Source organism: Dipodomys spectabilis, unplaced genomic scaffold (genome assembly GCF_019054845.1).
Source record: "Dipodomys spectabilis isolate Male_0828 unplaced genomic scaffold, ASM1905484v1 ptg000270l, whole genome shotgun sequence".
NCBI classification, from domain to species: Eukaryota; Metazoa; Chordata; class Mammalia; order Rodentia; family Heteromyidae; genus Dipodomys; species Dipodomys spectabilis.
Genome location: NW_024870947.1, coordinates 2127938 through 2155177, shown reverse-complemented (window position 1 = coordinate 2155177; position 27240 = coordinate 2127938). Strand labels below are relative to the sequence as shown.

General features: G+C 39.9%; 2 long non-coding RNA genes across 2 annotated transcripts in view; one reads left to right on the top strand and one right to left on the bottom strand.

Annotated features, from left to right (window-relative positions):
• Positions 1 to 221: 221 nt before the first annotated feature.
• Positions 222 to 26405, bottom strand: LOC122125997. The gene is made up of 3 exons (XR_006150832.1): positions 25719 to 26405; positions 8870 to 8875; positions 222 to 232 (listed from the first exon to the last, which is right to left on the bottom strand). It is a non-coding gene; the product is annotated as an uncharacterized LOC122125997 (long non-coding RNA).
• Positions 20553 to 27240, top strand: part of LOC122125996 — a 22141-nt gene continuing 15453 nt past the window's right edge. Inside the window, exon 1 of the long non-coding RNA XR_006150831.1 lies at positions 20553 to 20993. This is a non-coding gene — a long non-coding RNA (uncharacterized LOC122125996). The remainder of the gene's footprint in view (positions 20994 to 27240) is intronic.

Here is a 27240-nt window from a genome sequence, read left to right as displayed (position 1 = left end):
TTTGAACTTATAAGAGACAACCCAATGTTCTTTATAGCTGCTTTCTCGGGGAATGATTTTCTCTCCTCATCTTCCACTCTGGTCACAGGTTTGAAGCCAATAGTGAGAAATGAGTGTCATAGGATTGAGGAGCAAATGTCCACAGAACATGCCAGTTCTGTCACTTAGCATTGAGCTGCAGTGAATTTACTGTCTCAGGATGAGAGGACCAAAAGCTGGAGCGATCTTGATACTGTCTGCATTGCTCCTTTTGCCTATAAAATGATCTAATAATTATAAGTGTTGTGCGTCTCCAATCTTAACTATCTAGAACACACTAGAAGTATCTGCACATTTCTATTTTTAGCTAGTACCTCCTGAGATTTAGATTAAAGGTTTGTGTGGAGCGGCTCCTTGGCATATCCCTGAGGAAAGCTGCTTGAAGCCTCTTCTGGAGATCGCCTTCCAAAGCCAGCCCAAGCAGGAAGTCTGTGAGACTCTTATTGCCAATAAACTACCAGAAAACCAGAAGTGGAGCAGTGGCCGAGAGGGTAGAGCTCCAGTTTTGGGAGAGAAAGCCTAGCAGGAGATACAGGCCAGACCAGGCAGGAAAGTAAGGGAGGTGCTTATGTCCAATTAATGACCAGATGGCTGGAAGTGGAGCTATGGAAGTAGTAGAAGCTCAGCCTTGAGCAAAACAGCTGAGAAGCACATTGTACCCTGAGTTTAAGCCCTGAGATGTCCAAAAAATAAAATTCAAAAAGAGAAGTCCAACTTTATGTATCAGTGCCCTACTTACTTACTTGGGTATGTTACTTCCTTGAGTGCAAACAGACCGTATGCAAAGCTTCTGCTTTCATATACTGATTTATTTTACAGATATGCTTGTTACGCATACTGTATCATTCTCTTTATTTCAGCCCCATTGCCTTGCTCTTCCAGGGTTCCAGGCTTCTGTCCTTATACGATGCACATTGCAGCTCTCAGCAACCTATAGTTACATTTTATTATGAGGCCAATCCAGGAACAGTCACAAATAAGGCAGGGGAAGAGAAGATCAGGGTTTATAGAAATAACCTGTATTCAGAAAATTACACTTGGGGACACAATCTGTAGCATACTTATGTAAAAACTACCATTAAGAATAAAAGATGAGGGGGCAGGGAACGTGGATTAGTGAGAGAGTGCTTGCCTAGCATGCAAGAAGCCCTGGGTTCTATTCTTCACTAGTATATACAGAGAAAATCCAGAATTGGTGCTGTGGCTCAAGTAGTAGAGTGCTAGAGCTAGTGCCCTGTCTTTGAGTTCAACCCAAGAAATGTCAAAAAAGATATATAGGTAGGTAGGGAGGGAGGGAGGGAGAGAGGGAGATAGATAGATAGATAGATAGATAGATAGATAGATAGATAGATAGATAGATAGATAGATAGATAGATAGATAGATAGATAGATAGATAGATAGATAGATAGATAGATAGATAGAAAAATGATACATGAATCTGGTCTTGGATGTCAGGAGGAAATAAGGGAACAATTCCTAGTCATGAGGCCTTCTGCAGTGTGCCAGGACACCAGCATCGCCTTCACACAACCACAGAACAGGAACACTGTCTCTTTCCCACTTCTCTGGCAGATGAAGGCCCCAGAGCCAAGAAGGCAAAGCCAGGTTCTAACTCAGGTGCTTGGAAACAGAAGAGAAACGGCCCTCCCTGTCCTTGGACTGGGGATTTGCATTAATGATATGGACAATGAAGGAAGGAGAATGGACTGGCAGAGATAGAAGAAGGGCCTTGAAATCTGACAGATGTAGAGTCAAAAATCCACTCCCTACAAACAGAGAGCAGGGTTTTTCTACTCTGTTCCTGCCCTCTCTCTCACTAAACTGACTCTCGATTGGTAACCTAAAGATAGCCTGAGGCTCCCTTCACCTAAGGGAGGAAGGTTATTCATTGTTTGAAGAGGCTGAGAAAGCCTGACAATGGTATAACTCTAACAAATGTTTCAGGTTTCCCCTCATTGCTGGGTGTGCCTGGAATGAATGAATGAAGTGGTTTGCAGCTCACTTCCCAGTTGAGTGTGTATCTTCTGCCTCTTTATCCTACAAGCCTAGCTCTCTCCACCTAGCCTGGCTTTTGATACTGTTTTCTGTCCTTCAAATACAGTGTTACAATGGAGTTCTTCCTGCTAACAGGGCTAGGGTTTGAATCCTGAGAACTTCATTTGAACCTTGCATGGGTCAATGATGTTTCTTTCCTTCTTCTATAGCACAAGAATTCTAATAACATTTAGAGTTCAAGTAACTTCTCATCACCAAGGGAAACACAAGAAGCTGTTGAACATCTGACCTTACAGAAGTGGAAGTCAGAGTATCATAGACTTTCCTGTCCTGGTTGGCTTCACCCTGTAATCCTGAGACCTCAGCCTCCTTAGCTAGGTTGATGAGTGTGAGCTACTGGTGTTCTGCTAGGTTCAGGACTGTAATGACATTGACAATACAAGTCAACTGCTTATCACAAATGGCTTGGGAAGCATATTAAGCCTTTCAATATTGGACCATTCAGATCCCTTTAGCACACAAGGTTATAATGCTAGAATCTGAGAGGCTGGGCAAGTGGATCTGCTACACTTGAGCCTTAAGCTCTGACTCCAATTCTGGTTTACATCAGTGTTTATTTTCCAGGGAATGTTCTCCTAATTAGCAGATAGGAAAAGTACTTTGATTAACCCTTACTTTTTTCCTGTTGTGTGTCTTGTATCAAGCCTGGGCCCTGTCCCTGATCAATTCAGCTCAAGGCTAACACTCTACCACTTGAGCCACAGCCCCACTAGGGTTTCTTTTTTTGGTGGTACATGGGACATAAGTCTAACAGGCTTTCCTTGCCTCGGCTGTCTTTGAACGGTGATCTTCAAATCTCAGCATCCTGAGAAGCTGAGGTTCCAGGTATGAGCCACCCGCATCTGGCCAATTGTTTTTGACAGTCCTGGGGCTTATTTTTTTTCAAGGCTAGCACTCTGTCATTTGAGACACTCCATTGCTTCTGGCTTTTTCTGAGTATGTGGCACTGAATATTCAAACCCTGGTATTCATGCATGTTGAACCAGCTGTTTACCACTAAGCCATATTTCTAGGCTCGCCCTTACAATCTTATCCCACAACTTGCCTGTCCTGAAAAAAAAAGGCTTCTGAGTATAAATCAGTAAAGAAATTCCTATAGGAAGGTGTTCAAAGATAAATAAGACAAAATTCATACTTGAGACACAGACTCTAAACATGTGAAAACTATTACAAATGCCTCCATTTAATTATGTATCATGTTTCAACAAAAAATGTTTTAATGAAAAATGAATCAATGTCCTAAATTATTGTGTATAATTTTATAAAAGATGTGCAAAATGCAATAAATATGTGCATGATAACACTAACTACAATACATAATAAATGAATGAATCAAATAAAAAATAAAATAAATACAAAATCAATAATAAAAATCATAATATGTAATAAACATAATTATGTAAGTATATATCCTATATTACACATGTGTAGAAATACCTTTTCCATTGCAGGGCCTCCATTCAGGCCATGGGAACTCTAGCCTGAATTTCATTTCGTCAAGGACAGTAAATTTCGCCTTCACCCATGGTTCAAAGGAGTTACTTGGATGGTGAGATCAAATCCCAGCAATGGTAAAAATATTGGCCCAGTTCCAAGATAGTGACTTAGTTTTTTAATGAAAGCAGTTATGTTTATTCAGTTACATACTGAACATTAAAAAAAGCAGTGTAGAATTTTGTACAGCTATTCAGACGTCCTTCCCTTACTCCCAAAGTGCTTCTCTGAACACTACATTGTTTTTTTTTTTGTATGTTTTTTATTGTAAAAATGTTGTACGGCGGGGTCACAGTTACTTGAGCAAGGTCATGAGTATATTTCCTATTGAGCATTTTTGCCTCCTCCTTTGTTTACCCCTTACCATCCCTTCCCTCCCATCTCCAAAACTACTCTCCCTGCCAAGCTGAGTGACTTATTTTTAGTTTTGGCTTTACATGGGGTTTGAACTCCAGTAGTGGCAAATCTGCACTTTCCCTCACATTGCTACAGATTTACCAAGATCCTGAAGTCCAATCCCAGGCTAGGAAAGAAAACTGACAGAAATTCCAAATCAGGGAGCTTTATTTTTTTTAATTTAGTTAATTAATTAATTTTTTTCTTTTCTTTTCTTTCTTTTTTTTTTTGCCATCCATGGGGCTTGAACTGAGGTCGTGGCAACTCTGCCTCAGCTTGGATCATCCTAGGCTAGGTGCTGCTTGGGACCCATACCCAATCCTGGAATCCTAGGCCCAGAGGGCTTGCAAGATGAAAAAACAGTGGGATAGAACGAAAAGTGGGGAGCTGCAAAGGGCTGGGGGTTTTATGTTTTTTTCTTTGCACAGTGCCCATCCTGGGTCTGAATCAGATGGCTGCAAAGTGGATCTGACCTGCCATATCTGAAGGCTGACGTACTATCAAGGAAATTATAGGACAACCTGTCAACATAGACCCTGGCTTCAAATCCATGTCATGACACCTGCCAATGGCAGGAGATCACAAGAGACTCATTCCTATGCATAGGAATACTGATTAAAGGAGAAGTTTGTGCATCGGTCGAGTCTAAAATTGGATGCAATAATCCTAGGACACTGATCGATCTCAATTAATACTTTATTAATCATGAAAAGAATACTATTCCTTTAATGGTGATATAATAAATACCTACCACTTGATAGGAACATAGTATATGTCATTCAATCATAGATAGGCGGCTATGGCTCTTTTTACCAATATATATTTATTTGTATACCACTGTCTGCCTATCCATGTATTGCTGTTTTGCACAATCCTGGGGCAAGATCTCAGCACCTGGGATCCACCTGACAGCTTCATTAGCTAGAGGCTGCTGTGCTCACACTCACCTATTCATGAATTGGGACTGCATGTCCCTGATTTCAGATCCTAGAGCTGCCAAAAATTTAATCTTGGATTAAGAAGCCAATCTGTTTTCCTTTTCCGGGAGAGTCCTGGGTGTCAGGCATGATTGAGAAGACATCTACAAATCTAGATGCTATGTGATAGGATGCAAACAATATAATACATTGTTAGGTGTCATCACAGTCAATAAAATAAATGGTAAATAAATGAATAAAACAAAAAATTCAATGAATAACCACCCCAAACATAATATAGTCTGAACATCTGTATGGAAGTTCAATCCTATCTTTAAAATGTATATAAGGAGTATGCTTTCCAGGGATAGGCCATGAATTCAGGCCTAGGGAACAGGCCTGACTTTCTGGTCTTCAAGCACTGTGAGCTTCCCCTTCCCGCACAGTGCAACAGAGTTACCTTACAGACAAAAAAATGCCAAACATTCCAAACAAGGGAGCTTCATTAGCATTTTTAGTATTTTTTAAGTTCACTTCACCTTTGTTTGATACATTTTGATTTTATAACACTAGAGTTTTTCAAAAAAGAGGTTTAAACTTTTACATTTCAGCATAGCACATTGGTGTTTCTATTTTGACCATCTTCCATGAAGAGTGAACATGAAAATAAGGACACCATTTCTCCCTAGAAGGTTGGGACAGTTGATTTTATTTATATTTAGAGTTATTTCTATAATTATAAATTCTCTACATTTGTGTCATGTTAGTTTTCCTCAGTGCCTACAACGAAATACACTAGGGGAGTGATAGCACAAAAAGTTGGGTTTCTGAATAAAAACTCACTTTTGTGAGGACAGCAGGTACTTGTAAGCATTTTGGGAATGAACTGGATTGTAAAATGAAAAACAAAAACATTGGGAGTGGGATGTAGTCAGAAGTGGAGCATTTGCCTAAAGATCATAAGACTCTGGCATAAATGTTTCCTAAGGCTCAAAGTGTTAGAATTTTATGATCTGTATGAACAAACTTTTTTTTTTTTTGGTCGTGGGTCTGAACTCAGGGGTCATCCCTGCACTCTTCAGCTCAATGTGAGCAATCTACTGCTTGAATCACAATGTTACTTCCGGTTTTCTAGTGATTTATTGGAATTAAGTGTCTCACGGACATTCCTGTCCTGACTGGCATCCTCAACTCTCAGCCTCCTGATTAGCTAGGATTATCGGTATGAGCCTCCGGTGCCAGGCACGTGCACAAACTTCTTAAAGATTGATTTTGAGGAAAGAAACCTGGAATATACTTTTAGTATACATAATTTATAATGCTATGTTTAAGGCACTAATTCAGAAGTATTTATTCATTGACTGGTTTCTTAGTTTATTTAAAGATATATTATATATATATATATGCATTATATATATATATATATACATATATTATTAAAAACGTAGCTTTGAAGTGTACCTAAGAGCATATGTGCTCATGTAAAATTACACAACTGCACAAGCTTCATTATTTTTTTTCCAGTTTGGTTGGTGCCATAAATTATGTGGGATTTTCTACTGTTGTTTTATTCTCTGTTTTTGGAGGATTTCTCTCCCTTTTATCTCCCTCGCTCCCTCCATGAACTTGAACTCAGCTTGCTCTTTCTCGGCTTGGTTGTTCATAGCTGATTTTCTACCACTTCAGCCATACCTGTAGCTGGGCTTTTTGCCAGTTAATTGGAGATGATTTCTGTCAGGCTTTTCTGCCTTCATTGGTTTTGAAATTTCATCATCCAGTTCTCAGGCTCCTGAGTAGCTAGGATTACAGATGTGAGCCACTGGGGTGCCTAGGGATAAATTAGACTTTGGTTGGTGTATTCTTTCTGTTTTTCTAAGCATGGGAGAATTTCAGTGAATGTCCTGGGTCTGAAGTAAGATATATAATACATATGAAAATCTGTATAGTTCTCATAATATGTAATAAATTTAATACGTGTTGTAAGTGTAGTAATAGTCAATGAATATAATGAATGAATAATACAAAAAAATAAATATGCAGTATGCAGTAAACATAAGTATGTAGATATTAATCATTTTTTTCAAGTGTGGATGAATATTACATAACAGGGCTGGGGATTGAATTCAGGCCTAGGGAACAGGCCTGAATTGCTTGTATTCAAAGAGGGTGAGTTTCCCCATTCTCCACAGTGCATTAGAGAGTCCAGATTCTGAGTTCAAATCCCAGGCCTGGCAGAAAAAAACGGACACGAATTCCAAGGCAGGGAGCTCCATTTTGTAAACTTGTTTAACCACTTTGAAAAGTAGTATGGAGATTCCTCAAAAGACCCCACATAGAGCTACCCTATAACCCAGCAGTCCCACTTTTGGGCATTTACCCTAATGTTTACAAACAAGACCACACTAAAGCTACCAGCATAACTATGTTTTTTGCAGCATTATTTACCATATCTAAGATATGGAACCAACCCAGATGCCCCTCAGTAGATGAATGGATCAAGAAAATGTGGTATATATACACAACGGAATTCTATGCCTCCATCAGAAAGAATGACATTGCCCCATTTGTTAGGAAATGGAAAGACTTGGAAAAAATTATATTAAGTAAAGTAAGCCAAACACAAAGAAACTTAGGTCCCATGATTTCCCTTATTTGCAATATCTAGTATATGTATGAGTCAAGCAGAAAAGGTCAGATAAAGTGATGTTAGGAAAATGAACCCTAAGATATGTATTTTAAATGTATTTTTCTTTCATGCATTTGTTTCTAATGCAATTTTAAGATTATTTCTTTGTTGCTTTGTATGTCCCTCCCCCACAGTATAACCACTGCTTTCACTGTATTTGATGTCGGTGTAATTTGTGGAGGAGAAGGGGAAAAACAAGTCATTTAAATAAGGATACAGGTGGACCTGTTGCAACAATGAGAAGTGTAAGTTGTCATGTCAAAAATGAACTTTACAGAGAGTTCCGAGAAGATGGCGGAGGAGAAGCTGGAATCTGAACAAGCTCTTGCATAGAAAACAGTTTCAGAGTTCCAGTGAACAGTCCCAAGCCAGAGAATCACACCAAGTGTGCCATCACAGGACAGAGAGTTAGTCAAGAGAGGGGAAGCCAAGCAGACACATCTGAGCAGCTGCCGCTGCGGCGGCAGGGTCGCAGCGGCGACCACCGCCGCGGAGGCATACCTGAGACGCAGTCCGGGACGAAGGAGCCAGACGCAGCGGACGAGCGGATTCTACTCAACACCAGCAAGAACCGACAAGGAGCGGAAAACTTCATCCTGCACTTTGCAGACCAGAGACGACCCGGGATCCAAGACTCCGTGTGAGTAGAAGCCCCACTTCCTCACTCCTTCTCTGGGAGCAGAGGAGGGAAGGCCACCTCTCCCCCCCAGCATCGGGAATCTCCATCTTGAATACCGACAAAGCTCGGAGGAGCGGCTAGCTCCAGCTCAGGCCTTGGAATAAAACGAGTCATTTAGCAGGTCACAAGAACTTAACGGCGAAGTGACCTCACAGACTCAGTTCCATCCAGGGAAAAGTCACCCAGCTCAGGCGCCAGCCATTGGAGTGGCTCTCCTCACTGGGTAACCAGAGCCAGAGGCTGCCCCGCCCTCTAGCAGCCACCACAATCAATTGAAAAACAGAAAGCCTGAGAATGGCTCCAGGCTGGGTGCTGTGAGTTTTTTTTTCACAAAATAGCCCCAGGGAAAAGCTACTGTTCGTTGAAAGGCCTCAACTCTACCCAGAACCTAGCCTCATCACTGCATCCCCCTCTTTTGTGATTCTCAAAGCAGATCACCCTCCCAGTAAACTAACCTGGGAGGGGGATCTCAAAATCTTGGGTAAAGCAGAGCATTTTTCTGCCTGTTCCAACAAACTGACTTAAGAAACCAATCAAGCCACAGGACCTCAAGCTGACCAGAGACTCCAACCAGACTCTGATTACAGACAAAAGGGAGATACAGGACTCTTCCCACCCCTCCCAAAAAAAAAAAAATCAAAGAACTTTTTTTTTCTTCTTCTTCTTTTCTTTTTTTTCTTTTTCTTGTTTTGTTTTTTTCATTTTTTTGTTACCTTATATATATATATAAATTTTTTTTTGCTTTTCTAAAACTTTTATTAATCTTTAATTTTTGCCTCTTCTGAAAAAATAATTGTTTTCCATTAACTTTTTTTTTTTTCTCCTCTTATAATTTTTATTTTAGGAATACGTGAATGTGTGTTTTCTTTTCTTTTCGTGTCTTCTTTCTCTTTTTCTTTCATTCTTAATTATCTTTTTGTTTTTTTTTCTAGCTCTACTGAACTTCTGATCTTTTCTTCTCACTTTCCTATCCTTTCCATCTTTTCCTCTTTGTTCATCTTTATGTGACTTAACTCTTGTCCTGCACATCCTCAGATAAACCCGTAGTTAACCAGTAGACCCTATCCCCCATTTTGTACACACTTAATCCACAAACTTATTACTCAATTCAAAACCTCTGAGACTTAAATTCATTAATAGCAGTACTACGTCTTTATACCTATATAATATTTTAAGCATTTTTTTAAAGTTTTTCTCATCTCCTCTATGTCCCTCCCTTTCTCTCAACATATTCATATTCCTCTATAAATAGATGGTCTTTTAATCTCTAAAATAACATTAATTTTTACGTTTCTATTTTATTTTCTGGTCTCTCTTCATTCCCCTTTCCCTTTCTTCTTTTTCTCTCTCTCTCTACTTACATCCTACCCAACCTATTTCCTGCATTGTGATTAGGACATAGTCAACTCTCCCTGTGCCTCCCCACACCAATCTATTCCTATTTTTTACCCACATCTCTCCCTAACCCTAATAATTTCTGGTTTTCCAAATTCTTCTCTGCGGTTCGAAGTCCTTTAACATAAAGTTGTTTGATGTCGAATAGATGTATCTGTTGAACTAGATTGTATCTGTAGACTATTGACTGTACAAATGCAAACTTTGATTGATGGTTGCCTTAAGATAGTGTTCTAGCACAAAACTGGTGTTATCATCATCTCAAATGGGCAGAGTAAGCCGGAAAAACACAAGAAAAATGGCAAATTCGGGTATCTCAATTCCCAATCCTGATAATCAGGGGTTAGAACAGATAATGAATAATCCAGAGGAGAGTTCCCAAACAGCTCTACAAACACTGCTGGCAAACATGATAAATGAAAAGTTTGACAACGTACAAAGGACTCTGTACGAGCGTGATAGGGAGAGAGAGGAGGCATCCCAGAAGTTTATACAGGAATATAATAAGCGTGAGGAAGCTACTCAAAAACTGATACAGGATTTGCATGAACAACTTGAGAATACTCAAAGAGAAAGAGAGGAATGGCGTGAGCAGGCTGAGAACACTCAAAGAGATCTGCAAGAATCCCACGAACGGGAGGAAGCTAATCAAAGAGTAATACAGGAATTGAGAGACCAGGTAGAGAACACACAAAAATCACTGAAGGCATTCATGGAATCCATTAACAAAGAGCTGAAGGAAGTCAGGGAGACCACAAAGGCAATGCTGAATGGAACCCAACAGAAGGAATGGGAGTCCAAAGAAACCATAACCAATCAACTAAGTGATTTGAGGACAAACACTGAACACCAAATTAAGGAAGTAAAGAAATTCATACAAGACCTAAAACAGAGCTTCAACAAAGAACTTGAAGCCATCAAAGCTGACCAACTAGAAGGAAAAGAGATAAAAAACAAAGTAGGGAGTCTTGACAGCAGGTTAGACCATGCAGAAGATCGAATCTCAGGGATTGAAGACAGCCTAGATATTATAGAGAAAGAACATACAACTATCCAAGACAAGTCCAAGAAATATGATAGATCTATCCAACACCTGGAAGACACCATCAGAAGGCCTAATCTAAGGATAATGGGTGTAGAGGAGCACCTAGAAACAGAAGTTAATGGTCTAGGAAATCTGTTTAACAGGATCCTAGCAGAGAACTTCCCAAACATGCAAAAAGATAGGCCTGTCCAGATACAAGAAGCCTTTAGAACCCCAAATAGACCAGACCAGAATAGGACATCCCACCGTCACATTATAATCCACACAGGATCAACTCAGACCAAGGAAAAGATCCTTAAAGCTGTCAGAGAGAAAAGGGTAATCACTTATAAAGGGAAACCAATTAGAATCACCTCAGATTTCTCAGCAGAGACAATCAAAGCAAGAAGAGCCTGGAATGATGTATGCCATGCCCTAAAAACAAACAACTATCAACCAATAATACTGTACCCAGCTAAACTCTCCTTCATAACTGAAGGCCAAATAAAAACCTTCCATAGCAAAGAAAAATTGAAACAATACATCTCCACCAAACCAGCCCTACAAAAGATTTTTAAAGATGTCCTACACATAGAAAACCAACAAGACCGCAATAAAGGCCAAGAAACTGCACCCAAACTGAGAATCCAAGAACCATAGGAAGAACCCAGTTTTCGCAGCCCCCAAGAAGGTAGGTAACATGGCAGGAACTCCCAAATACCTCTCAGTCCTATCTCTTAATGTTAACGGACTGAACTCTCCAATTAAGCGACATAGACTGTCTAGTTGGATTAAAAAACAAGACCCTTCTATCTGCTGCCTGCAGGAGTCACATCTTGCCCGTAAAAACAAACACATTTTCAACGTTAAAGGCTGGAACAAAATCTACCAAGCAAACGGCCCCCATAAACAGGCGGGAGTTGCAATCCTAATATCAGATAAAATAGACTTCAAATTAAAATTCGTGAAAAGAGATAAAGAAGGTCGCTACATACTAATTAAAGGATCTCTCCTTCAGGAGGATATTACAATTCTAAATATCTATTCGCCAAACAATGGAGCACCCAAATTTATCAAAGAAACACTACTTTCCCTCAAATCCCATATAGATCCAAAGACATTAATTGTTGGGGATTTTAACACACCACTCTCCCCACTAGATAGATCAACTCGGCAAAAACTCAACAGAGAAACCGCAGATTTAAACAGCTGCATAGATCAACTAGACTTAACAGACATTTACCGAACATTTCACCCAGCAGCATCAGAATACACGTTTTTCTCAGCAGCACATGGAACGTTTTCTAAAATAGACCACATTTTAGGCCACAAAGCAAACTTGTCTAAATTCAGAAACATTGAAGTTATACCTTGCATTCTCTCTGACCACAAGGGAATAAAGTTAGAACTCAACACCAAAAGCCACCAAAGAAAGTCCGGTATCACATGGAGGCTGAACAACACACTGCTGAATCATGAGTGGGTCATGGAAGAGATTAGAAAGGAAATTCAAATGTTCATGCTATTCAACAAAAATGAGCACACAAAGTACCAGCTCCTCTGGGACACAGCAAAGGCAGTATTCAGAGGCAAGTTTATAGCTCTGAGCTCCTACGTCAACAAATTGGAGAGATCTGAAACTAACAATTTAATGACACATCTAAACCACCTTGAAAAAGAGCAGCAACATAAACCCCAATCCAGTAGACGGAAAGAAATAATCAAAATAAAATCAGAATTAAATGAATTAGAATCCAAAAAAACTATAGAAAGAATCAACAAAACAAAGAGTTGGTTCTTCGAAAAACTTAACAAAATTGACAGACCCTTAGCAAATCTTATCAGAAAAAGAAGAGAACACACCCAAATTAATAAACTCAGAGATGAGAATGGAAACATCACCACGGAAACAACCAAGATTCAGAACATTATAAGGGAATACTTCTCAAAACTTTATGCTAATAAGTTCGAGAACTTGACAGAAATGGACCTCTTCCTAGCAAATATTGACATGCCAAAACTAAACCAAGATGAGGCAAACTATCTTAACAGGCCCATATCAAGCATTGAAATAGAAACAGCAATAAGAGACCTCCCAGCTAAGAAAAGTCCAGGACCAGATGGTTTCACAGCGGAATTTTACAAGGCCTTCAAAGCAGAGCTCACACCAATTCTCCTCCAACTCTTCAATGAAATTGAAAGAGAAAGCTCACTACCGAACACATTCTATGAAGCCATCATAACCCTCATCCCAAAACCAGGCAGGGACTCATCAAAGAAAGAGAATTATAGACCCATTTCTTTGATGAACATTGATGCAAAACTTCTCAACAAAATTTTGGCCAACCGACTTCAACAATTCATCCAAAAAATCATACACCACGATCAAACAGGATTTATTTCAGGGATGCAAAGCTGGTTCAATATACGCAAATCAATTAATATTATTCATCACATCAACAGGAGCAAGAATAAGAACCACATGGTTATCTCAATAGACACAGAAAAAGCATTCGACAAGATCCAACACCCCTTTATGATGAAGGTTTTGGAAAAATTAGGAATCCATGGAACATTCCTCAATACAATAAAGTCTGTATATGACAAACCTACAGCCAGCATTATACTCAATGGTGAAAAACTAAAGCCATTTCCTCTTAACTCAGGAACAAGACAAGGATGCCCACTCTCTCCACTCCTCTTCAATCTAGTATTAGAATGCCTAGCTACAGCAATAAGACAAGATGCAGACATAAAGGGGATCCAAATAGGGAAAGAAGAAATAAAACTCTCCCTCTTTGCAGATGACATGATCTTGTATTTAAAGAATCCCATAGACTCCACTCCCAAATTACTCAAGCTGATTCAAAACTTTGGCAAAGTAGCAGGTTATAAAATTAACCCCCCAAAATCAATGGCTTTTCTGTATGCCAACAATGAGAAAAGTGTGGCTGAAATTAGGAAAGCAACTCCATTTGTAATAGCCCCACAAAAAATAAAATACCTCGGAATTAACTTAACTAAAGAAGTGAAGGACCTCTATGATGAAAACTTTAAAATCTTGAAAAAGGAAATCAACACAGAACTTAAAAAATGGCAAAACCTCCCATGCTCCTGGATTGGAAAGATTAACATCGTGAAAATGGCAATACTTCCCAAGGCTATCTACAAATTCAATGCAATACCTATCAAAATTCCACCCTCATTCTTCAAGGAAATAGAAGAGGCAATCCAAAAATTCATATGGAACAATAAAAGACCCCGAATAGCAAAAACGCTCCTCAACGGAAAGAACACTGCTGGAGGAATATCAATACCAAATTTCAAACTCTACTATAAAGCCATAGTAATCAAAACAGCTTGGTATTGGCATAAGAACAGACCTCAGGACCAATGGAATAGAATTGAAAACCCAAAAATGAACCTACAGACCTATAGCCATCTAATTTTCGATAAGGGAGCTAAAACAATAGAATGGAAGACAGACAGCCTCTTCAGTAAATGGTGCTGGCAAAACTGGTTAACTACATGTAGAAAACTAAAGCTAGATCCTTATATATCACCCTGCACCAGAATCAACTCCAAATGGATCAAAGACCTTGAACTCAAAGCAGACACTCTGAAAACATTACAGGATGGAATAGGAGAAACCTTGGGTCTCCTTGGCTCAGGCCGAAATTTTCTGAATAGAGACCCGGAAACACAACAAATCAAAGAAAGGCTGGACAAATGGGATTGTATAAGGTTGCAGAACTTCTGCAGGGCAAATGACATAGCTAGCAAGATCAATAGAAAGCCCACGGACTGGGAGAAGATCTTTACTAGCCATACAACGGACAAGGGTCTCATATCTAAAATATACTTGGAACTCAAAAAATTAAACCACCCAACAACAAATCCTCAAAGAAACAACTGCCCAATAAGTAAGTGGGCGAAAGACTTAAAGAGAAGCTTCTCTGAAGAAGAAAGAAGGATGGCAAATAGACACATGAAGAAATGTTCAACATCCCTAGCCATAAAAGAAATGCAAATCAAAACAACATTGAGATATCACCTCACTCCAGTTAGAACAGCAAAAATCAAGAACTCTAACAACAACAGATGCTGGAGGGGATGTGGACAGAAAGGAACCTTACTTCATTGTTGGTGGGAATGTAAACTTGTTCAACCACTTTGGAAAGCAGTATGGAGGTTCCTCAAAAGACTCCACATAGAGCTCCCCAATGACCCAGCAATCCCACTTTTGGGCATTTACCCAAATGATCACAAACAAGGCCACACTAAAGCTACCAGCACAACTATGTTTATTGCAGCATTATTTACCATAGCTAAGACATGGAACCAACCCAGATGCCCCTCAGTAGATGAATGGATCAAGAAGATGTGGTATATATACACAATGGAATTCTATGCCTCCATCAGAAAGAGTGACATTTCCCCATTTGTTAGGAAATGGAAAGGCTTGGAAAAAATTATATTAAGTGAAGTTAGCCAGGCCCAAAGAAACATAGGTCCCATGGTTTCCCTTATTTGCAATATCTAGTATAGGTATGAGTCAAGCGGAAAAAGTCAGATAATGTGATGTTAGGATAACGAAACCTCAAATATGTATTTTAATGTTTTTGTTTCTTTCATGCATGTGTTTCTAACGCATTTATAAGATTATTTCTTTGTTGCTTTGTATGTCCCTCCCCCACAGTGTAACCCCCGCTTTCACTATATTTGATGTCAGTATAACATGTGGAGGAGATGGGGACAAACAAGTCGTTTAAGGATTCAGGTGGACCTGTTGCAACAATGAGAAGTACAAAATGTCATGTCAAAACCAGCTTTACAATGTCGGTGGGGGGGGGGGCGGGGGGGGGGGGTATGATTGGGTGGGAGGGAGGGGGGAGGCTGGGAAGGGAGGTGAAGGGCAAACAAAGGAGGAGGCTGCAATGCTTGGTAAGAAATGTATGCATTATCCTGCCCATGTAATTGTAACCCCTCTGTACAGTATGTTCTCAAATAAAATAAAATAAAATTAAAAAAAAAAAAAAAGAATTCATGAGCAGGGCACCAGTGGCTCATGCCGGTAATCCTACCTACTCAGGAGGTTGAGATCTGTGGCTGGAGGTTCAAAGACAGGCAGGGAAGTCCGTGAGACTCTTATCTCCAATACACCACCAAAAAACTGGAAAGAGTACTGTGGCTCAAGTGGTAGAGTACTTGCCTTGAACTGAAAAGCTGAGGGACAGAGCCCAAGCCCAGATTTCAAGTCCAATGACTGACAAAAATAAAATCAGGAATCCCACCCAGCTCAAGGGAAGTGTCAATTTTTTCAGCTGTCCACTTTAGATTTTTTTTTTTTTGGTGGATGGTGGGGCTTGAACTCTGGGCTTGGGTGCTGTCCTTCAGCTCTTCAACTCAAGGAGAATACTCTACCGCTTGAGCCACAGCACCACTTCTGAATTTCCAATGGTTAATTGGAGATAAGAGCCTCATGGTCTTGGGTCTATCTGCCTAGGCTGGCTTTGAACCATGATTCTCAGATCTCAGCCTCCTGAGTAGCTAGGTTACAGGTATGAGCCACCGGTGCCCAACCCACTTTTCATTTTCAAGTGACTGAGAGCAAGTATGACTTTTGCCATAAACAGAGTGTCAGTAATTAAAATGCAACAAGCTAGTTATTTCTACTAATACCACAAATATTGTTTGTATGTTGACAAAAATTACGCATGCATGTTAGTGTGGAGAAGTGTATAGGATAGCATTCTGAACTCTGATTAATATACACGGGCAAAAATGCAATATTTTAGTTATAAGAATTTTGATTTCTCCTATTTGTGTCAGTGACATAACAGGGAAAGGACAAATATTTAGACAAATTCAGTTCCAATCTTTCTAGGTGATAAAAATATATTTTATTAGTTTTCTCCTAAAAGAAGTATAATACATATCTCCACCAAAGCTGTCAGTAAATTTTATGTTTGACAGGGGATCAGCAACATTTTCATGTAAGTGATAAATAAAAATTTTATTTGGAAAATAACTTTCACCTCAATTTGATATGTAAAGTGATAATTTAATTTGATTTGTGTATAAAGTAATTAACCTGTGTGGTTTAAACTACTACCCCATGAAGTGTGTGATATTTTATTTCTTTTTGATAAATGAGATAAATAAATACAAATAATTACTCAAAAAAAAATGAACTTTACAACTTCGAGGGGGGAGGATTAGGTGGGGGACAGAGAGGATGGGAAGGGATGTGAAGGGTAAAAAAAGGAGGAGGCTATAATGCTTGATAAGAAATGTACTCACTATCTTGCCCATGTAATTGTAACCCCTCTGTACAGTATTTTCACAATAAAAAATAATAATAAAAAATAAAAAAATATTTTATGTTTATATACTTTATTAAATTTTATTATATTTTATTTATTAATTCATTTATTTTGCCAGGCACGGGGCTTGGACTTAGGTTGTAGCAACTCTGCCTCAGCCTCCATCACCCTAAGCTGGGATGGTGCAGCTTCTGGGACCACAGCCCATCCTAGGAATCAAGGCTTCAGGGGCTGACAGGAAAACAAATTGAAAACAGTACTGAAAAATAGCCTCGAATTGCAGACAGTAGGAGGTTTCTCGGTTTTCCTTCCTTGCATGGTGACCACCCCGGGTCCAAATGACACCAGCTACAACCTGTAGGTCACCTGGCATTGCTGAAGGCTGGCAGGCTGGCAGCGAACCCACAGCCCAATCTGGACACCTAGGTGTTTGAATCCCTGTCATGGCACTTAGAAAGGGCTGGAGAGCCTAATAAACTAATGCCTGTTCATAGGAATACCAGAGGAATGTGATCATGTCATGGTTGGTTGAGTAGTTTGTCAATCAGTCTAACATAAAATTAAACCCAATATTTACAAGATGTCGATTGATTTTAATTTATAGTTTATTACGCATTAAAAGAATACGTGTGTGTGTGTGTGTGTGTGTGTGTGTGTGTGTGTGTGTGTGTGTGTGTTTTGTCGGTAGTGGGGCCTGAACTCTGGTCCTGGGAACTCTCCCTCAGCTTTTCAGCTCAGAGCTAATGCTGTACCATTTGAGACACAACACCATTCCTGGCTTTTTCTGATCATGTGGTGCTGAGGAATCAAACCCAGGGCTCATGCATGCAAGACAAGCACTCTCACAGTGAGCCACTTTCCCAGCCCCTAAAAGAATACTATTGATTAAATAGAATTCTCACTACATACCTGTGAATCACTAGGAAGTTAGTATATGTCATTGAATACTACTAGATAGACATCACTGGAAGTATCTAAATTTCTAAATATATATTTATTTTTATACCACCGTCTGCATAGAAAAGTATTGCTATTTTGGCCAAACCTGAGTCTCGATCCCAGGTCTTGGGATCCACCTGGCATCTGAATGTGATAGAGGCTGCCATGATGACACTCACCCATTCACGAATTGGACCTCCTAGGGCCTCAGTTCAGGCTCCAGCATTGCTAAAAATGTCTTCCTGGAGAAAGATTCCAAGTGTGATACCTGTTTTCCTTTTCTGTGCAAGTGCTGGGTGTCAGGTATGATGTATATAATATGTCTGCAAAGCTCCATGCTATGGAATAGATTTCAATGAATGTAATAAATGTTATAGGTGCACTCACAGTCAGTACATAATGGTACTGTACATAAATGGTAAGTAAATAAATAAATAATAAAATATAATGAATCATTTCAACAAACACGATATAAACTGAATATATGGATGTAAGTATAAATCATATAATAAACATGTCTATAAATGTTATGTTCTCCAGGACTGGGGCTTGAATTCAGTCCTAGGGAACAGGCCTGAATTCTTGTCTTCAATGGAGGAGATCTTTCTTTTCCTCCACCCCCCTCAGTGCATCAGCGTTACCCAGATCCCAAGATGCATCCCTGCCTGGCAAACAACAAAATGGCACAAAATTCAAGACAAGGAGCTTTAGTAATATTATTAATTAATTAATTTATTTTTTGCCATGCACGTGGCTTTAACTCAGGTCGTGGCAATTCTGCCTCAGTTTCCATCACACTAGGCTGGGATGGTGCAGCCTATGGACCCACAGCCCATCCTGGATCCTAGGCCTCGGGGACTAACAGGAAAACAAAATGAAAACACCACCAAAAAAAAAAGCATCAAACTACAGAAGGTCAGCAGTTTCTACTTTTCTTCCTTGCAAGGTGACCATCCTGAGTCTGAATGACATGGCTGCAACCTGTAGTTCACCTGGCATTGCTGAAGGCTGGCGGGCTGTCAGTGAAGCTGTAGGTCAGTGGACGCTAGGCCCTGAATCCTGATCATGCCACTTAAAAGGGGCTGGAGAGTCTAAGAAACTATTGCCTGTCCATAGGAACACCAGAGAAATGTGATCAATGTCATGGTTGGATAAGTAGTCCCTCAAAATGAGTCTAGCATAAAATTAGACCCAATAATCACAGGACACAGATTGATTTTAATTCATAGTTTATTATGCATTTAAAGAATATTATTGATTAAATGGAATCCTCACTAAATACATGAGAATCGGTAGGAACGTAGTATATGTCATTGAATACTAGATAGACACCTCTGGCAGTACCTAAATATCTAAATTTATATTTATGTACCACCATCGTCATAGAAAGTTACTGTGATTTTGGCCAAATTTAGGTATTTATATTTATTTATGTACCACCATCGTCACAGAAAGTTACTGCGATTTTAGCCAAACAAGGGCTTGATTCCAGGTCTTGGGATCGACTTGGCAGCTGAATGGACTAGAGGCTATGGTGCTGACACTCACACATTCAAGAATTGGGCCTCTCAGGCTTTCAGATCACGTCCCATCATGGCCAAAAATTTTTTCCTGGTGTAAGATTTCAAGTGTGACACCTTTTTTCCTTTTCTGTGCAAGTTCATAACATGTCTGCAAAGTTACATGCTATGGAATAGATTGGAATAAATGTAATAAATATTATGGGTGCACTCACAGTTCATAAAATAAATGCTAAATCAATAATAAAACATAATGAATCACTACAACAAACACAATATAGACTTAATATATAGATGTAAGTATAAATCGTATATTTGACATGTCTATAAATGTTATGAGGTGCTTGAATTGAGTCCTAGGGAAGAGTTTAGTTCATTCATGATTCTCATAGGAAATGATAGGCAAGACGTATGGCACAACAATAATTTTTAATTAAGAGTTCATGAAGTGTGACAATAAGAATCACATTCAGAAATTGGAGTACTGATCCAAGAATCAGTACTCACATGATGTAGAGCACATGGGCAGCAAAGATGGCGCTGATAGGGAGTTGAGTGGGCAGAGCCTGATTTGCTTTATGTTCAGTGCATAACTAGACCATGGAATCTTAGGTGCATGATAGGGTGTGACCTTGACAGTGATTGTTTCCTCTCTTCCTCCCCTCCCATGCCACCCACTCTTTTTTGCTTTAAAAATGGCTTGCTCTATGTTAATAAATGAGTTTTCCTGCTTGAGTTGACTCCCCGCTGCGTCTGATTGTCTCCTGGACTGAGGGAGGCTGGGGAACGGGCGAGCTGCCGCACTTAGCTTTCCTCGGACCCTGTCTGTCTTTCGTGTGATGGAAGAAGACCCAACATCTGGCTCCCAACATGGGGCATGAAAGGAAAAATACTGACAGAGGCTAAGCAGTCTGTCAGGGTAAGTGTAACCCTTAGTATGGGCAATGCTATCTCACAGAAGAAGGAAGAGGAGGCAACATTAGGCCTAGAAGGAGTAAAGGAGGACTTGGGAAGTGAGAAGGAAAAGGAATGGGTCAAATTTCACCTAGAACACACATGACAACCTAGAACACACATGTTGCATGACAACATCTACGAAGTGTCAATATCATGCTGCTGCTTCAAAGCCGAAATGGTGAGTGGATGTGAAGTGAAATTGGATTTGGCGGATTAAGCATACGATAAGAAATGTTGTTCCAATTATTACGTGTAGGCCATGGAAGCCTGTTGCTATGAAGAATGTTGAGCCGTACACGCTGTCTGAAATGGTAAATGAGGTTTCTGTGTATTCGGAGGCTTGTAAAACAGTAAAGTAAATTCCTAAAATAATAGTAATGAAAAGGGCTTGAATTATTGGGATTCGGTTACCTTCTATGAGGCTGTGATGGGCTCATGTAATTGATACTCCGGAGGCTAGAAGGACAGAGGTATTGAGTAATGGTACGTCTAGGGGGTTTAATGGAGTGATTCCAGTTGGTGGTCAGCATCCCCCTAGTTCGGGAGTGGGGGCTAGGCTGGAATGGTAAAATGCTCAGAAGAAGCATGCAAAGAAAAACACTTCTGAAATAATAAATAGGACTATACTGTAGCGAAGGCCTTTTTGAACTACAGGGGTGTGGTGGCCTTGAAATGTTCCTTCGCGAATTACGTCTCGTCATCATTGGAATATAGTAAGGACACTAGATAGGATACTCATGAGGAGGAGCGTGACGGATTGATAGTGGAATCATATTACTATTCCTGATGTTAGGAGGAGAGCTGATATAGCTCCAGTTAATGGTCAGGGGCTGGGGTTAACTATATGGAAGGCATGTGTTTGGTGTGTCATTAGGTGTTGTCATGTAGGTATAGGCTTACTAGTAGGGTAAAGACGTAGGCTTGAATAAGGGCTACTGCAAATTCTAGGATTGTTAGAAGTGTGAGGATAATGAATGCTGCCAGCGATCCGATTGGGCTAATAGAATAGATTGCTAAGGCAGCTCCTCCGATTAGGTGAATTAGGAGGTGGCCAGCTGTAATGTTGGCTGTTAGTCGTACGGCGAGGGCTATAGGTTGGATTAATAGGCTGATGGATTCGATGATGATAAGTATTGGGATTAATGGTAATGGAGTTCCTTGTGGTAGAAAGTGGGCTAGTGATGATTTAGTTTTGTATCGTAATCCTAGTAGGACAGTTCCTGCTCATAGCGGGATAGCTATTCCTAGATTTATGGAGAGTTGGGTAGTGGGAGTAAATGAATGAGGTAGGAGGCCTAGAAGGTTTGTGGAACCAATAAAGATGATAAGGGATGTAAGTAGGAGTGTTCAGGCACGTCCTTTTAGGCTGTGCATGCTTATTATTTGCTTAATGATTGCGTTTATGAGTCATGATTGGAAAGTAGTGAGACGATTATTGATTAGTCGTTTTGGTTGTGGAAATAGGATGGATGGGAATATAATGATTGCAATAACGAGGGGTAGGTCTAAGAGTGTAGGGGTAGTGAAAGGGGTGAATAAATTTTCGTTCATTTTAGATCTCAAGGATTAGATGCTTTGGTGTATAGAAAATTTTTGGTCTGTGGTTGTGGGTGGAAAGTGAAGGTTTTAAATTTTAATTGGAAAATAATAGGGTAAGTGTGGTTCCTATAATGGTAACAAATCATGGTGATGTATCTAATTGTGGCATATCATTATGGGACAATTGGTGTCCTGTCTTTAACTTAAAAGGTTAATGCTTTAATAGCTTCATAATGGGGTCTAAAGTATTGTTGTTGATCATGATTCAAAATATTTAAGTGGGACTATTTCGACGACAATTGGTATGAAACTATGGTTGGAACCGCAGATCTCAGAGCATTGGCCATAGAATAGTCCTGGTCGTGTAGATGATAGGGTGGCTTGGTTTAGTCGTCCTGGGATAGCATCTGTTTTGATTCCTAGTGAGGGTACTGCTCACGAATGTAGTACATCTTCTGAGGAAACTAGTATGCGGATGGGTAGATCTATTGGGAGGACGACTCGGTTGTCTACTTCTAGGAGACGTAGTTCTCCAGGTTTAAGGTCAGATGTGGCGATTATGTAGGAGTCAAATATAAGGTCGTTGAAGTCGGTATATTCGTAGCTTCAGTATCATTGATGTCCTATGGTCTTTACTGTTAGTGCTGGGTCGTTGATTTCGTCTAATATATAAAGAATGCGAAGGGAGGGTAGAGCAATCATAACTAGGATAACGGCTGGAAGAATTGTTCAGATAGTTTCTACTTCTTGAGCATCCATAGTGCTAGTGTGGGTGAGTTTAGTGGTTAATATCAATGAAATGATATATAGGACTAGGGTGCTAATAAGAAATATGATTATGAGAGTATGGTCATGGAAGTCAGTTAATTCTTCTATGATTGGAGATGAAGCATCTTGAAGTCCTATTTGAAGGGGGTAAGCCATAGAGATATATAAGTATTAGGCTTATAATTTAACTTTGACAAAGTTATGTAATTAATTTTACTAATATCTCATTTTGAGAAAGACATATTGGATATGGGACTGGCTTGAAACCAGTTTTAGGGGGTTCAAATCCTTCCTTTCTTAGTTGGCCTGTTTTATATAGGCTGGTTCTTCGAAGGTGTGGAATGGTGGTGGACATCCATGGATTCATTCAAGGTTTGTTGATGTTATTTGCACTGTTGTTACTTCACGTTTTGATGCGAATGCTTCTCAGATTATGAAAATTATTAGGATTACGGCTGTTAGGGAAATAAATGAACCTATAGATGAAATTGTGTTTCATGTAGTGTAGGCGTCTGGATAGTTGGAGTATCGTCGTGGTATACCTGCTAGTCCTAGGAAATGTTGAGGGAAGAAGGTCATATTTACACCAATAAATATAATGGTGAAGTGTGTTTTAGCTCATATGTCACTTAGTGTATAGCCGGTAAATAGAGGGAATCAGTGAACGAAGCCTCCTATAATGGCAAATACAGCTCCTATAGAAAGAACGTAGTGGAAATGGGCTACTACGTAGTATGTATCGTGAAGTATGATGTCTAGGGATGAGTTTGATAGAACAATTCCGGTTAGTCCACCTACTGTGAATAGGAAAATGAATCCTAGTGCTCATAATATGGCTGGCGATCATTTAATATTTCCTCCGTGGAGAGTAGCTAGTCAGCTGAATACTTTCCCTCCTGTTGGGATAGCAATAATTATTGTAGCAGATCTAAAGTAGGCTCGAGTATCTACGTCTATTCCTACTGTAAATATATGGTGTGCTCATACAATGAATCCTAGGAATCCAATAGATATTATGGCTCACACTATGCCTATATATCCGAAGGGTTCTTTTTTTCCTGAATAATATGTAACGATATGTGAGATTATTCCGAATCCGGGAAGAATGAGAATGTAGACTTCTGGATGGCCGAAAAATCAAAATAGGTGTTGGTAAAGTACTGGGTCTCCGCCTCCTGCAGGGTCGAAGAAAGTTGTGTTAAGATTACGATCTGTTAGAAGCATAGTAATTCCTGCAGCTAATACTGGAAGGGATAGCAGAAGAAGGACAGCTGTAATAAGGACAGATCAGACAAATAGGGGTGTCTGATATTGTGATATTGCGGGTGGTTTTATATTAATAATAGTAGTGATGAAGTTAATAGCTCTGAGGATAGATGATACTCCTGCTAAGTGAAGAGAGAAAATTGTCAGGTCGACAGAAGCTCCAGCATGTGCTAGATTTCCTGCTAAAGGTGGGTATACAGTTCATCCTGTTCCGGCTCCGGATTCAATTATGGAAGATGCTAATAGGAGAAGGAATGAAGGTGGTAAGAGTCAGAAGCTTATATTATTTATTCATGGAAAAGCCATGTCGGGTGCGCCGATTATTAGGGGGACTAGTCAGTTTCCGAACCCACCGATTATAATGGGTATTACTATAAAGAAAATTATTACAAATGCGTGGGCAGTAACAATTACATTGTAAATTTGGTCGTCTCCTAATAGGGAACCAGGTTGACCTAGTTCTGCTCGAATTAGGATGCTTAGTCCTGTTCCTACTATTCCGGCTCAAGCACCGAAGATTATATAAAGGGTTCCGATGTCTTTGTGATTAGTTGAGAATAGTCAACGGTTAATGAACATAGGTAGAATGGCTGAGTAAGGCATTAGACTGTAAATCTAACTACAGAGGTTAATTCCTCTTTTTACCAGTGAAGTCCTGAGGTGCATCGCATGTTGAATTGCAAATTCAAAGGAGCAGCTTCAATCCTGCCGGGACTTCTCCCGCCTCCTTTCTTTTTTTAGGCGGGAGAAGTAGATTGAAGCCAGTTGATTAAGGTGTTTAGCTGTTAACTAAAGATATGTAGGTTAAAATCCTATCAATCTAGAAAGGATTTAGCTTAATTAAAGCTATTGATTTGCGTTCATTAGATGTAGATGGAAGGTCTGCAGTCCTTATGGTCAGAAATTAAGTTTATGGACTTACTTAGAGCTTTGAAGGCTCTTGGTCTAAATTAACCTAAATTTCTATATAATAGTTGTGATTATTGGTGTTAAAGGTAAATAGAAGGATGAAATAATTAATATTGTAGGGATTGTTGTTGGGGCTTTTTGGTTCAGATGGTGTCATTTGAATCTGGTATTGTTGGATAGTGGAAATAGGGTGAGGGAAGTTGAATAAATTAATCATATGTAAAAGAATAGGTTTAGAAGGGCTATTATTGCTATGGCTATACTGGTTGTGATTATGTCATTGAAGATTATCTCTTGGATGATCAATCATTTTGGTAGGAAACCGGTGAGGGGAGGTAGACCTCCTAGGGATATTAAGCATAAGAGGGTTGCTAGGGTTATTAGGGGGTGTGAATTTCATGTTGAAGTAAGTGATGAGGTAGTTGTGATGGATAGGGAGTTTAGTGAGATGAAGAGGGTTGTAGTGAGGATAATATAGATGATTAGGTTGAGGATTATTGTAGAGGGGTTGTAGATTATTACTGCTATTATTCAGCCTATATGGGCGATTGATGAATATGCTATGATTTTTCATAGTTGGGTTTGGTTTAGGCCTCCTCAGCCTCCTAACAAGATTGATAGAATAGCTATGGGTAGGATTAGGTTTTTTTCTATGAATGGGGAGAGTTGGTAGAAGATTGAGATTGGAGCTAGCTTCTGTCAGGTTAACAGAATTAATCCGGATAGCAGGGGGATGCCTTGGGTAACTTCTGGGACTCACAGGTGGAATGGGGCTAGACCTAACTTTATTGCTAGGGCGATTAGTAACGTTAGGGATGTTAGTGGATTGGGTGGTTGTTGAATATCTCATTGTCCCGAGTGGTGAAAGTTGTTTGTGATAGCGAATATTAGGATTAGGGATGCAGTTGCTTGGGTTAAAAAGTATTTTGATGCAGCTTCGGTTGATCGTGGATTTTTATTAATTGTTATGAGGGGAATTATAGATAATATGTTGATCTCTAGACCCACTCATGTGAGTATTCAGTGTGAGCTTGTTATTGCAATGGCAGTGCCTAGAATCATAGTGAATATAATTAGAATAAATGCAATGGTATTAATTAGTATGGGAAGGGTTGGAACCAATGTTTTCGGGGTATGGGCCCGATAGCTTAATTAGCTTACCTTACTAGGATTTGGTGTAATTGGTAGCACGGAGAAATTTGAATTCTCAGGTTAGGTTCGAGTCCTAAAGTTCTAGAAATAAGAGGACTTGAACCTCTATGTTTTACTCTATCAAAGTAGCTCTTTTGTCAGACATATTTCTATAATATTGGAGGGATGCTTGCTGTGGAGATTGGGATAGCAATATACCATATACATAGGGCTAGTGTTAGTGGTAAGAAATTTTTTCATAATAAATGTATTAGTTGGTCGTAACGGAAGCGTGGGTAGGATGCTCGAATTCATAGAAATATTGATGATAGGATTAGTGTTTTGACAGCGAAGTTGCATGAGTGAACACACATGCACCATGGAAGTCAAAACGAGGGGCAAAGTTAGTTCCTTTGATTCAGATGCCCCTGATGGTCATAGGTCCCCTTTTTATTCCCCCAATTGGAGGGGATGTATGGAACCCTATGCGATCTGTGAGAGATACCTGCTAGACGCGGACACCTACAAACCATCAACAGAGGGGCGGAGTGCTGGGGAAGTAACCTACTAGGAGGTCTACCCTGGAAGGGAAGGGCCACCTGAGAACATGGACCCTAGGCCACAGGATTTGCTTCCCCAAGCGTATCCGGTCAATCTGGCACCAGGAGCAAACAGGCCCTTGGAATGGTATCCATGGGAAGCTAAGGATCTTAAAGAGCTCTGCAACAAGGTGGTGGAAGATGGCCCAAACTCTCCTTGGGCCCAGAGCTTATTACAGGACATTGCTTACCACCCAGGTGTCCCTAAAGCCTGGCTGGATGTGGCTAAAGCCGTCCTCACCAGTTCTCAGTTTATTAAATGTGTGCTTTCTTTAAGGAGGAATGCAGAGGGCAAGTAGAAAATAATTGTCAGGTTCAATCCACGATACTTATTACTTATTCCATGTTAACAGGGACGGGGAAGGGTACTCCACTGGCGTCAAACAGGCGGAAATACCTGGCCCATACCATGACCAGGTGAGGCAAGCAGGACTGGCTGCGTGGTACAAACTGGATGATGGCCTACTGAGTCCTCCATAGCAGGAGTGAGGCAAAAACCTGGTGAGCCTCCAGCTGAGTTTATAGACTGAGTCCAACAGAGCATTCACCACAAGCTGCCAGCAGGGAACCTCTGAGATCAGTTTGTAAAGCTACTAGTCT